The 12,729-nt window shown below is 46.3% G+C and overlaps 1 protein-coding gene across 1 annotated transcript in view; it reads left to right on the top strand.

The window, feature by feature from the left end:
* Positions 1 to 234: 234 nt before the first annotated feature.
* hdac5 (histone deacetylase 5) overlaps positions 235 to 12,729 on the top strand; it is an 85,675-nt gene continuing 73,180 nt past the window's right edge. The window contains exon 1 of the mRNA XM_072443668.1: positions 235 to 442. The gene's annotated coding sequence lies outside the window, so the exon portion shown is untranslated. The remainder of the gene's footprint in view (positions 443 to 12,729) is intronic.

Here is a 12,729-nt window from a genome sequence, read left to right as displayed (position 1 = left end):
GTGCAAAGAGGACAAACACATCCACGATAAACCGGGTCCATCTTGCACTGGTCCCGCGCTGAGTGAGCGTCCTCTCCGCACGCGCCCCGTGCACGCGCCTCCATTGGTTTCTACCGAGTCTATTTTTAGCTCGCGCAGACTGGTCACGTGGTGTGGAAGGACGTCAATAATGTTGTTGTTGGTGGAGGGCGCGCGCGAGGGAGGGAGACGGGGCCCCGCACTGTAAATATGGAGGCGGCCCAGCGGTGAGACGCGACACGGAGACCCGCGCGTTCATCCCGCGACACGTTCTTTCACGCGCTTTTCATTCGGGAACATTTCCTATGGCGACTTTGGAGAGAAGGAGTCACGGCGCAGCGGCGCTTTGAGCGGACAGACCGCCGCGGAGAGAGCGACCTCCGCACGGGGCACGCGTCCGGGGGAAGAGCCGCTGACGTCCACGGTAAGAGCGACACTTCACGACACCGGGGACGGTCACGAGGACGCGAGATGAACACTTAAAGACCGTCCACAAGAAATATGTGCCAAGTGTTTGTGACGCGAGCGAGTCGGAGTGGAACTGGACTGGCTAACTTGCGGCTAGCGCGTTGAGCTAACTTGGGAATAGTTGTGCTATTTGTGCTATTGCTAACCGGAGTTCACCTGGCGCGATGCTCAGAGTGGAACGTTTGAGGAGAACTTGTGATCGTGCCGTGTGCGTCTGGAGGGACGTGTAATAACGTGTTTATAATTGAGGAAGAAGGAGCAAGTGACAGCTCAAAGTTGAACACTGACTGCACCTCCTCCTGACTGCACCTCCTCCTCCTCCATCAGCAGCAGGAGCAGGAGCAGGAGCTAACTAAGGGGTAATTCATGCACTTGTGCTCCAGCTGAAGGAGTGCGCTGCCATGGTTACAACAACCGGGAGCGTCCAAACAAACAAACAAATAAACAAACTGCTACTAAAGTCACCTTTCACCTCTATGGTTAATAGGCCATATTCATTTGCATATAACTGACCATTAGTATTAGTATTATTTAGTCTTAATGCTAGCTATTTTTACTTAATTTTATTTTATTATTATTTTATTATTATTATTATTTTTAATTTAATTTTAATTTATTTTTATCATTTTATTTTTTTATTTTTCCTCTATTCCCTATTAAGATATGAGAGGAGTTTTGTTAATAAGAGTTTTTTGTTTTGTTTATAAGAGTTCTATTAATAGTGTTTTGTTCAAACTAACTAAGTTATCTGTTCTTTTATCTGTATCTACTGCGCTGTGGACAATAAAGGAATATCTTATCTTAACTTTTATGGGGGGAATTGTCAAAGTTATTCCCTCAACTGACACTGGCTTTGTCCACGCCCAAATCAGATGATTATTTAATGACACACAAACAGCCAGATCTGGTTTGAGTTATCAGACGTATCAAGATGAGAAAGAAATCAGATGATGTTGCATTACATTTAGTTTGAATAAGCTTTTATCTCTAAACATCTGATAATAATCCTATGTTTGAGTGTAACCACGGCCACTGGGAACACTTACATGGCCAGTCAAAGTCACATAACTGGTATAATCTGACCTAAAACATGATCATGGATTTTTCATCATTTCTGTCTTTGCCTGATTAGTTTGGCCTTTTTTTGTGTGCGTAATGTATCATTGTCATAAGCACAGTTTGCATTGTTTTGATGATCAGATAACTCCAGAAACCAGATAATGATCAGATTTTTGTGTAAACATTGTCACTGTTTGGTTGATTGATTGGTTTAGGAACCAACTGAGTAAAGATACATACATGTATTTTACAAGTTTATATGCAAACATTATATGCTTGATAAAAATAAAAGGAGTTTTAGGTTTTCGTGTGAAGTCGTCAAAGTGAGATTGTAGTATCCTGTTCTTTTACATTTTATGTCGTTAGTTAGCGATAGAATAACAAGCTATATTTGTACAACTCCTAAGCACATGCTGTTATGTCATCGATTACATGTCCATTACATGTCCATTACATGTCCATTACATGTCCATTACGTGTCCATTACATGTCAATTACATGTGTACAATTGTGTTGTTTGACCAAAGGGTTCTTGGACATGTGGTCAGTAAACAATTGAAGACGTAGGACGCGATCACCAGCTGGTTTGTGTACTTTCTGCAGTATGTTATATATTGTGTACTTTCTGCAGTATATTGTCCGCTCTGATGCAAGCTGAAGTCGTTCCCTGTGTGTTCGATCTTACGTCTTATTATTCTTCTCTTCATATTTATCCTCTGCCTCTTTTCAAGTTTGCATTGAGGATGCAACAATATCCAAATCTCCTGGCATGATAATGATATGCGCCTCATGGTATTTATTGTTATATTTTTTATAGAATTTACAGAAATAATTGTTGATACTCATTTTTTCCCCTTTAATGCTTTGACGTGCTTTAGTGCAAATCATTACATATTCCATAGACTTAAAAACATCTTTTGACTCTACGATATCACAATATTTTGGTTATTGTCACATGGCTATATTGCATAGCTTGTTTTATTTAGTTGGTTGCCATCCATATCCAAAGTTGCTATTTTATTAGACCAATTTTAACTCTAAAGTCATTTGATTCTGAAAACTTGAGTATTGAATAAATCACACTGTTTTGAGGTTTGGTTGAACAATGCCTCTAGTTTTCTAGAATGCAGGTTCTTCCCAGGACCCTTTGTCATGGGAGCCACTCTTTCTAGCCTGGCATGTGCAGATAATTACAGAGCAGAGCAATGATGCATTTTGAAGCCGGGTCACACCTTATGTAATCACTCGATATAAGCTTGTTCAACTCTTCTGGATATTGGCTCTGTAATTAAGACTGACGTAAGACGCTGTGAGTATTGAACAAACCAAACCTGGGGCTTGACTTGTCTGTTCTCACAAGCACCAGCTCGCCCTCTTCAAGCCCTCTGGTCTCTAGGTAAACCACACAACACGTCAGCTCCGTCATTTACCACGGTCACAAGCAACAGTCACAAGTTTAAGTGTAGTCCTGACAACGCTGTGGCTTGTCAATTCTGCAAGGCTTTCAGTGATGGTGGTTATAATGATGCTTGTAAGTGGTGAGTCATAAGTCACGGTATTTGACTAGTGACCAATCAAATGTGAGACTAGTGCTACAATTAACAAAGGTTTTTGCAGATTATTTAATCTGTAAATTAGATTGCGAAAGGCCCATATGACTGAGAAGACGAGAGTTCTAGAGCTGGTACCTCATGATACAAAATATATATATATTTATATAAATATAACCTGATTCAGGGTCCATGATACCATGGTCCCGATACTCCAGAGCAGTCCTGATATAGATATCCTCTTCAAACTCATACAAGTTTACTAGTTAACTACTACTTCACTAAATTTATGTTTTCATTATGTATGGAGCTATATTGCTACAACACACTCATTTTTCAGTTACATCAACAATTCTGGGAAGAATCAAGGTCAGTTTGTACTCCAAATCCACAAATTAAAAAACAAGGCCTTATATGGGCATTCTGCCTAAACATTTGACTTTATGACAAGTCCCTAATTATTTTTTTGTGTGTGAAATTAGCTTCAGTTTTGAAAAAGGAAATGTCAATCCACAGTGCGTCAGTCAGTCTCCCAACAGCTGCTTTACTCTTTAAATTGACCAAATAAACCAATCTAGTTTGGATTTGAAGTTGGATTTCCTCTGTGCAGAGAGCAAAAGCATTTGCACTAAAACAAGTGTAAAACAAGTGTGTGAGAAACCTGAGCATAAAGAGTGTGTAGTTAAGATTTCCATCTCTCTTGTGCCGCAGCACAATTTTAGCTCATGGACCTAATGCATATGCAAAACAGGCTAATTTTGTCCAAAATTTGAGTTGGAGAAAATGCAAACGATAACGTGCCCACGGTCTGATTTATCAAGGCTGTGAGGGTTAAACTGGAGAAAGGAGTCATCTGAAAAGCTGATGCTGTTTACACAGAAATGTGGCCAAAGGATTTCAAATGATTGTGTTTGGCCCTTTTGCATTTATGAAAAAATAATGTGTGGAGTTTATGATAATAATAATAATTAAAGCCGCAAGCGGCAATGATCGGCCCTCGCTACGCCGCCGCCACGCCGCACGAGGAGGGGGCGCTAACGTGCCCCAATTGTCCTTTTATTACATCTACTGCTGAATCTGTGAAGCTGTCATATCTTCTCCCCTTTGTTTTACCATCAAAAAGCAATTATATTTTGAATTCTTGGCAAAATGTGCGGCTTTACCTCACAGAGACCGTGACTTTTTGAATAAAAATGTGGATAACTTTTGATGGTCCACCCCTGAAGATGAGTCTCACCAAATTTCAGGTTAATAGGGCTAACGCCCTGGGAGGAGTTTGTGAAAGTCTAAAGTGTAAACATGTTCTGGCGATTTCCCCATTGGAATAACATGGAAGGTTTCTGTCATCGTTACGGCAAAACCATAACAATTATGACATGGCTCTCATTGACTTTTTTGATGGGGCCAAAATTGAGTTGTGTGTCAAATTTCATATAATTTCGCAAAACTAAACATTTAACCTCCATATAAAATCTGTAGGGGGCGCTGTGGCGCCAAATTAATTTATTTCACTTCAAATAGGTTTAGGGCAAAGAGTTTAACAACTGATTCTAATTTGACGCAATTCGGACTTTATCTGCGCAAACGGCAGAAATGTTAAATTTGGGAGATTTCTGAAATTCTAGCTAAAGTTTGCGGCTTCGCCGCTCAGAGACCGTGAGAGGTATCAATGTAATTTGAATAACTTTTGATGTCCCACTCCTCAGTAGCATTTTCACCAAATTTCAGCTTGTTAGGGCCAACGCCCTGGGAGGAGTTCGTAAAAGTACGACATTTGGAAAAACTCCCGAGTCATGCTTAGCCATTTTTGAACCAATATGGCCGACATTTGGTTGGGCGGACGGCGTTGCCGTAATAATATTTTTTACTTCTCTTGTCACCATCTACCTCTGCGCCAAATTTCATGATTCTACGATCAGATTTTTTTGGGGTCATTTCCCATCTCTCAATGCATTTTTGGTACATTTGGGGGCGCTGACGCGCCAATTTTTTTTATTTTAGAAAAGGGAAATAGCCAGAATGTAGAGAGGCACGATTTTTAGAGGTGTGCAAATTTTTGTGACTTTTCGTCAATGTTCACTGGGTGAAAAATAGGGGGGTTGGTCCAGAGTAGTAGTAGAAGAAGAAGAAGAAGAAGAAGAAGAAGAAGAAGAAGAAGAAGAAGAAGAAGAAGAAGAAGAAGAAGAAGAAGAAGAAGAAGAAGAAGAAGAAGAAGAAGAAGAAGAAGAAGAAGAAGAAGAAGAAGAAGAAGAAGAAGAAGAAGAAGAAGAAGAAGAAGAAGAAGAAGAAGAATATTCCGATGCGAAAACAATGTTTCCCATTTTTCAAATATCATAAACTATACAATGTTTCCGATGTATATACTATACATCGGAAAGCGCTCGCGCTTTCCTACCTCATTCGTGAGCTACTTAGCGCAAATGAGTGCTTTATATGGGGATGACGACCGCTTCAATGTAAAGTGCTCGTTTAGTGCGCACTTTTGTACGGGCTTCGCCCGTTTACAACGGTAAAGTTCCATCTTCCTACTACTAATTAGTATGCACGGGCCGTGCGTGAGTGAAGGAGTGCGTTAGTGAGTGTTTGGAAGTGGGCGAGCGCTTCGCGCTCGATTTCTTTCGCAGCCGTGCTTCGCACAGCCTTACGAGATTAATAGGCCTCTCGCCAGCTTGTGGCGCTCGGGCCTAATAATATAAACTCTACTTGAGACACTGGATTCTCATATAAATGGCATTGAACTGGAACAGTGGATAGAAGCTGTCCCTCGAACAGGTCTCAGGAGTCTGTCCCATGTCCTTTATAGTCCCATGTCCTTTATAGTGCAAAGACTTGAAAAGGTCTGCTCATGGTTATGTCATAAGAGGAGGCGCCATTCGTTCCTCAACTTCTTCTCATCCCGAGCGTCTCCAAAGAAGTCTGTGCTGTCCTGTTTTCCCCTTTCAAACTTTTCTTTTGAGAAGACTGTAACATAATCCTTGCGATCCTTCGTCCTAGATTCATCTTTACGGCTGCGCTGGTTTTCCAACACGTCCTTCTGTCCGTTCACATCAGCTGAACTCTGGACATTTACAATCAGGTTCAAATGTTTGAAGACGAAACTAATCACAGTCTTTCCCTATAGCCGAAGATTTAAATCTCATTTAAAACACTGATATAGCTCAAATAATCTGTATATAAGCCTATTTATTGTTTTAATAATGTTGCTGGCATAACTGGTGAACATCTTCATTGTCATTAATCTTATATATTTGTCTGTTCTCCCAAAGGAGCAGCAACAGAGTTACACATCCCCAGATATGCACCACTAAAAATACACACACTTTCTGAAGGTAAAGAAGGTGCAACACGCCCACAAAACAGCATGTGCAAATTCTAAGTAGTACTCACAGTTTAGCACCTGCCTTAGTAAATCTGGCCCTTTGAGTAAGTCAGACATCAGAGGCCAAAACCACAGCCTCGGTCTCCACCGCTTCAAGTGGAAACACTGTTCTCTTAAATGTAGCACGAGGGAAAAGTCTCACCGCTCAGATATGCTGTAAAGAAGATGGATTTGTAAAAAAGACCAATGTGCATGTAAAGTCAACGATGCAACGATTCCCTGGGGCTGATAACGTCTTTTTAGTCTGTGTAGAAGTGATTTTCTCTGGAGGTCAGCAGCCGTATGTTAATGAATACAACCTGAAGGAGGAATACAGTGAATGGCGGTTCCCAGACAAACTTCTGGAATAAGGTGAATAGAACAAACAAAAATGAAATACAGTGATATATTATTATATATTATTAATATTTATGAATACAATACTCCAGTTTTCTTTTGTAGTCTCTGTCTACATCACACTGCGTACTATATACGGCTCAAGTTTTTATTTATGCTATAGTCTAATGTGGGGTGCAGGTGGCTCTCGCCTCCCAATGAGGAGATCATGTGTTCGATTCCCTGGCCAGACCAAAATCACATGATCTGGGTGGAGTCTGCATGTCCTTAGTTGTCTGCGTCTCTGTGTCTCTGTGTTAACCCTGCGACAATCTGGCCCCTGTCCAGGGTCTAAGGCCTAAAGTCCCTGGGAAAGGCTCCAGTCCCCCGTGGTCTCATGTGCAATAGCATTTATTGATCAAGTGATGCAACAGAGAATCTTTACAATAGTCATGGGACGTCTGCTTCCAGGGACCACAAAGACACGACTGTATTGTATGGAGCAGAAATAATCCTGTGCAGGCCTGAGTTAGTCTGGCTCTATTGTGGAAGCTGAATGAATGAAAGGGCTGTGCAGCAGCAGCAGCAGCAGCAGCAGCATCAGCTGCAGCAGCAGCAATAGCAGCAATAAATAGCAGCAATAGCAATAGCATTAGCATTAGCAGCAGCATTAGCAGCAGCATTAGCAGCAGCATTAGCAGCAGCAGCAGCAGCAGCATCAGCTGCAGCAGCAGCAATAGCAGCAATAAATAGCAGCAATAGCAATAGCATTAGCATTAGCAGCAGCATTAGCAGCAGCATTAGCAGCAGCATTAGCAGCAGCATTAGCAGCAGCAGCAGGCCCAGTGTTTCATAGGTGAGCTGCTGGTCTGTGTGCTAAGGACACTGTGGACCAGAGCGTCAGAGAATGTGTCATAGGTGAGCAGTTTTAAGCAGTTTAGAGCAGTTTTAAGCAGTTTAGAGCAGTTTAGAGCAGTTTAGAGCAGTTTAGAGCAGTTTTAAGCAGTTTGTGGAAGGGGTGAAGTAACTAAATGTAGGACTCTATTTAAAACTGTAGACCAGCTCCTAAAAGCTTTATATCATGGTTGTGCTCTGCTTTGATGTAACATAATTGATAGTAATCCCTTTGGGCATTGGCGGGTTCATGATGTCAGTTCTCTGCACATGTGGCATTTTTCCATCACCAGTTCTTTAGTTTTCATGGTGAAATTAGGCACTTTTTCACAATGGTAATGCTTTTCATACATCGCTTTTCCAGGCGCTCAAAGTCGCTACTATTCCCTTTCATTCAGTTGCAGCACTCTGATAGTAAACGTCTGTAGCCACAGCTGCCCTGGGGTGAACTGACAGAAGCACAGCTGCCAATCTGCACCATCAACCTCCACCAGTCACTCTAGAGCTGCAACTATCCATTCATTTATCAATTATTTAGTTCAATTCATCTATTGGTTGGATCTCAAAAAGCCCATGTACTAAATTGACCAAGATGAAGCTAAAGAGATTCCGCTTGTCTTCATAGAGTATATAAAAAAAATATAATTCCAAACACTAATTTGACTAATGAAACCTCCGTAAGTTAACCTGGAAGACCTAACTCCATCTGCGTCGGCCTCCATGGCAGGACACCATCATCGCACTCAAGCGGGCGTGGCCTGTCTGTCTGTGAGAGTCAGATCCCTCCTTCACCATGGACTCCTCCAGGTTTCTACTTTTTCCCAAGGAGGTTTTGTAGTTTTTCCTGGTCAAGAAAGGAGGGTGGGACGCCTGCGTCATCGCCCCTCCCACCTGCTCCCCATCCGCAATCAACGCACCCAAGTCACTCCTCCCCGCTCCCAATCAGCGCTCAGGCGGTCGCATTTAAGCCCTCAGGCAGATGGCTCGGCCGCTTCAGACCGTACTGCGACCCACCACCTCCCCTGCTCCTCCTCTGCATCCCGCTCATCCTAACCCTCTCTCCATATCTACCACCACCAGTCTCCAGGCCCCGGGGGGAGACATCTAATTCAATTAGATTATGGCGTGCCCATGATGGCAGTGTCTTCCGCTGGGGTCTGAGCGTCAAATAACCTTCGTAATAAAGCTTGCTAAACAATCTTTTCTGTGTTCTGTGTCTGAGTCTCTCCAGGGTGAAATTTCTTTCTCTCATTTTGTGGTCGTTACGGCTTCATCAGACTTATTTTTGTCAGGTAAAAAAACCTTGTCCTTCTCTTCAACACTCTGAGGATTTGCTGGTGCGGTGGATTCTAAAGGGTCTCCATCCTCACGTGCTCTTGAGACCACCAGTGTCTGCTGAGCTGAGCTGAGCGTGGCTATTCTTGGTCATATAGTTCCTAAACAGCCAGTCCTCTGCGGGGGGCTTCATTACCAGGGCAACAACAATCATTCTTTTCATAACTGATTCAGCTGACAATTGTTGCTCCGTTAAGTGCTTGAGCTATTACGGTTAAACAGGGCCGGCTCGTGTCATCTCTGCATTTACCTTGAGTTAAGAATGGACCATCACAAAGTACACAAATGGCTCAGGGCTAACCTTGGGTCTCCTTTCTCTGTCTCCCGTTTGATCACACCTGGTGTTTGTTTTGGGAAGAATTGTTCAGGTGAGCTGTTTCCACGGCAGCCAGCTCCCCCGGTTGCCAGGCAGCGCTTCCGGCTCAGGTGGTACAGTTAGATTGGGGCGAGCAATATGGATCTATTTCTAACCATCAGTGGTGCACGTGAGCGACTCTCTCTCGGGCGCCGCACCTGAGTCATGTGACTGCAGCTGACCGTGCAGGACTGCGTGCACGGTCAGCGGTTAGTCTGTCACAGAGAGTTAGGCCTGGCCACACTCAGGCTCAGCACACAGATGCTAACTTCTATCCCATATTCCAGGCTGAGGCCTCGCTGACCTCTGTGACCTGCCCTGAGCTAATGCAGAGTGGATGTGCCTCCTCAGTGTCCCCCTGTGTGCTGCACTGAGCGGGACGTGCCTCCTCAGTGTCCCCCTGTGTGCTGCACTGAGCGGGACGTGCCTCCTCAGTGTCCCCCTGTGTGCTGCACTGAGCCGGACGTGCCTCCTCAGTGTCCCCCTGTGTGCTGCACTGAGCGGGACGTGCCTGCTCAGTGTCCACTGAGCGGGACGTGCCTCCTCAGTGTCCCCCTGTGTGCTGCACTGAGCGGGACGTGCCTCCTCAGTGTCCCCCTGTGTGCTGCACTGAGCGGGACGTGCCTGCTCAGTGTCCCCCTGTGTGCTGCACTGAGCGGGACGTGCCTCCTCAGTGTCCCCCTGTGTGCTGCACTGAGCGGGACGTGCCTGCTCAGTGTCCCCCTGTGTGCTGCACTGAGCGGGACGTGCCTCCTCAGTGTCCCCCTGTGTGCTGCACTGAGCGGGACGTGCCTCCTCAGTGTCCCCCTGTGTGCTGCACTGAGCGGGACGTGCCTCCTCAGTGTCCCCCTGTGTGCTGCACTGAGCCGGACGTGCCTGCTCAGTGTCCCCCTGTGTGCTGCACTGAGCGGGACGTGCCTCCTCAGTGTCCCCCTGTGTGCTGCACTGAGCGGGACGTGCCTCCTCAGTGTCCCCCTGTGTGCTGCACTGAGCGGGACGTGCCTCCTCAGTGTCCCCCTGTGTGCTGCACTGAGCGGGACGTGCCTGCTCAGTGTCCCCCTGTGTGCTGCACTGAGCGGGACGTGCCTCCTCAGTGTCCCCCTGTGTGCTGCACTGAGCGGGACGTGCCTCCTCAGTGTCCCCCTGTGTGCTGCACTGAGCGGGACGTGCCTCCTCAGTGTCCCCCTGTGTGCTGCACTGAGCGGGACGTGCCTGCTCAAGTGTCCACTGAGCGGGACGTGCCTCCTCAGTGTCCCCCTGTGTGCTGCACTGAGCCGGACGTGCCTCCTCAGTGTCCCCCTGTGTGCTGCACTGAGCGGGACGTGCCTCCTCAGTGTCCCCCTGTGTGCTGCACTGAGCGGGACGTGCCTCCTCAGTGTCCCCCTGTGTGCTGCACTGAGCGGGACGTGCCTCCTCAGTGTCCCCCTGTGTGCTGCACTGAGCCGGACGTGCCTGCTCAGTGTCCCCCTGTGTGCTGCACTGAGCGGGACGTGCCTCCTCAGTGTCCCCCTGTGTGCTGCACTGAGCGGGACGTGCCTCCTCAGTGTCCCCCTGTGTGCTGCACTGAGCGGGACGTGCCTCCTCAGTGTCCCCCTGTGTGCTGCACTGAGCGGGACGTGCCAGCTCAGTGTCCCCCTGTGTGCTGCACTGAGCGGGACGTGCCTCCTCAGTGTCCCCCTGTGTGCTGCACTGAGCGGGACGTGCCTCCTCAGTGTCCCCCTGTGTGCTGCACTGAGCGGGACGTGCCTCCTCAGTGTCCCCCTGTGTGCTGCACTGAGCGGGACGTGCCTCCTCAGTGTCCCCCTGTGTGCTGCACTGAGCGGGACGTGCCTCCTCAGTGTCCCCCTGTGTGCTGCACTGAGCGGGACGTGCCTCCTCAGTGTCCCCCTGTGTGCTGCACTGAGCGGGACGTGCCTCCTCAGTGTCCCCCTGTGTGCTGCACTGAGCGGGACGTGCCTCCTCAGTGTCCCCCTGTGTGCTGCACTGAGCGGGACGTGCCTCCTCAGTGTCCCCCTGTGTGCTGCACTGAGCGGGACGTGCCTCCTCAGTGTCCCCCTGTGTGCTGCACTGAGCGGGACGTGCCTCCTCAGTGTCCCCCTGTGTGCTGCACTGAGCGGGACGTGCCTCCTCAGTGTCCCCCTGTGTGCTGCACTGAGCGGGACGTGCCTCCTCAGTGTCCCCCTGTGTGCTGCACTGAGCGGGACGTGCCTCCTCAGTGTCCCCCTGTGTGCTGCACTGAGCGGGACGTGCCTCCTCAGTGTCCCCCTGTGTGCTGCACTGATGCTTGTTGTGTGTTCTCATTCTGATTGTGAATAGTGTGTTTAGTCGACCCACAAGAACCGCTTTACATTTGTGTGTGAATTATGAGCTTTACAATTGGATGTCTCATTTTTGCTGTGTTAAAATCTGTTTTAGGTAATGCTTTACATGGAAGTATCTGGGACCTATGCTGTGTTGCTACGGAGATGATGATGATTCAATGATGGACTATTACACGCTGTTTGTTAATGCGATATACACAGAACACAGCAGATTAGACATTTGACCTGCTCTTGGGAAAGTGAAGTGAAAAGAATGCATTGAAATCAAACTGAACTCCACTGAAGCCTCGCCCACAGGCCCCTCCCCCTCATCCACCCCCACAGGCCCCTCCCCCTCATCCACCCCAGAAACAGCGCCCCCGGTGGCAGAGGCTGGCCCAGTGTAAGCTTTTATATATATTTATAGTAATTCAATTCAAATGCCCAAGGTATTCAGTCACCTGGAAACAGAAGGGTTTTAGGATCAAGAGTGAAGCGGATGAGGTTTTATTATTATGCAAAATTATATTTGTCTGAATTGATTGTTTCTGGAGTCACAGACGGGACCACGTCCTCTGGTGCTGCTGTTCATAAAGTGCACTTTTCAGGCTGTATCTCTGTTGAAGAACTTGTCAGTAATTAGCATCTTTTCCAGTCGTATAAATAATGTGTTATTTGTTGACTAGGGAGCTGCAGTCAACAATGTGCAATAGTTTGTTAACAATGTTCTCTTTGAAGTACTGACTTCAATACAATATTTGAATCTCTGTCATGTAAATTCTGTTGGCAAATGCCAATTGAGACTACTTTAATTTGTGTTTATTCAAGGTCGATTGACAAATTCTTCTCATTCCTCACTTCATTGTTGGTAAAATTGCAGTGAAGGACATTTTCTAACATGGACACGGTCAGACTAAACATTACAACAAATAAAGTAATAGATTTGCAACAATTTGTTAATTGTCTTTATACTTTCAGTGTGATGTTTGAGCAGAAACGGTCTGGACCAGTAGGTGGCGCCAGACTACAGCTTCACTGTGACTGGAGGAGATGCTC

This window comes from Eucyclogobius newberryi, unplaced genomic scaffold (genome assembly GCF_026437365.1).
Source record: "Eucyclogobius newberryi isolate DKJ021-1_F unplaced genomic scaffold, fEucNew1.0.hap1 SCAF_13, whole genome shotgun sequence".
NCBI classification, from domain to species: domain Eukaryota; kingdom Metazoa; phylum Chordata; class Actinopteri; order Gobiiformes; family Gobiidae; genus Eucyclogobius; species Eucyclogobius newberryi.
The sequence above is the reverse complement of the archived record's forward strand: the minus strand, read 5'-3'. Positions and strand labels throughout refer to the sequence as shown.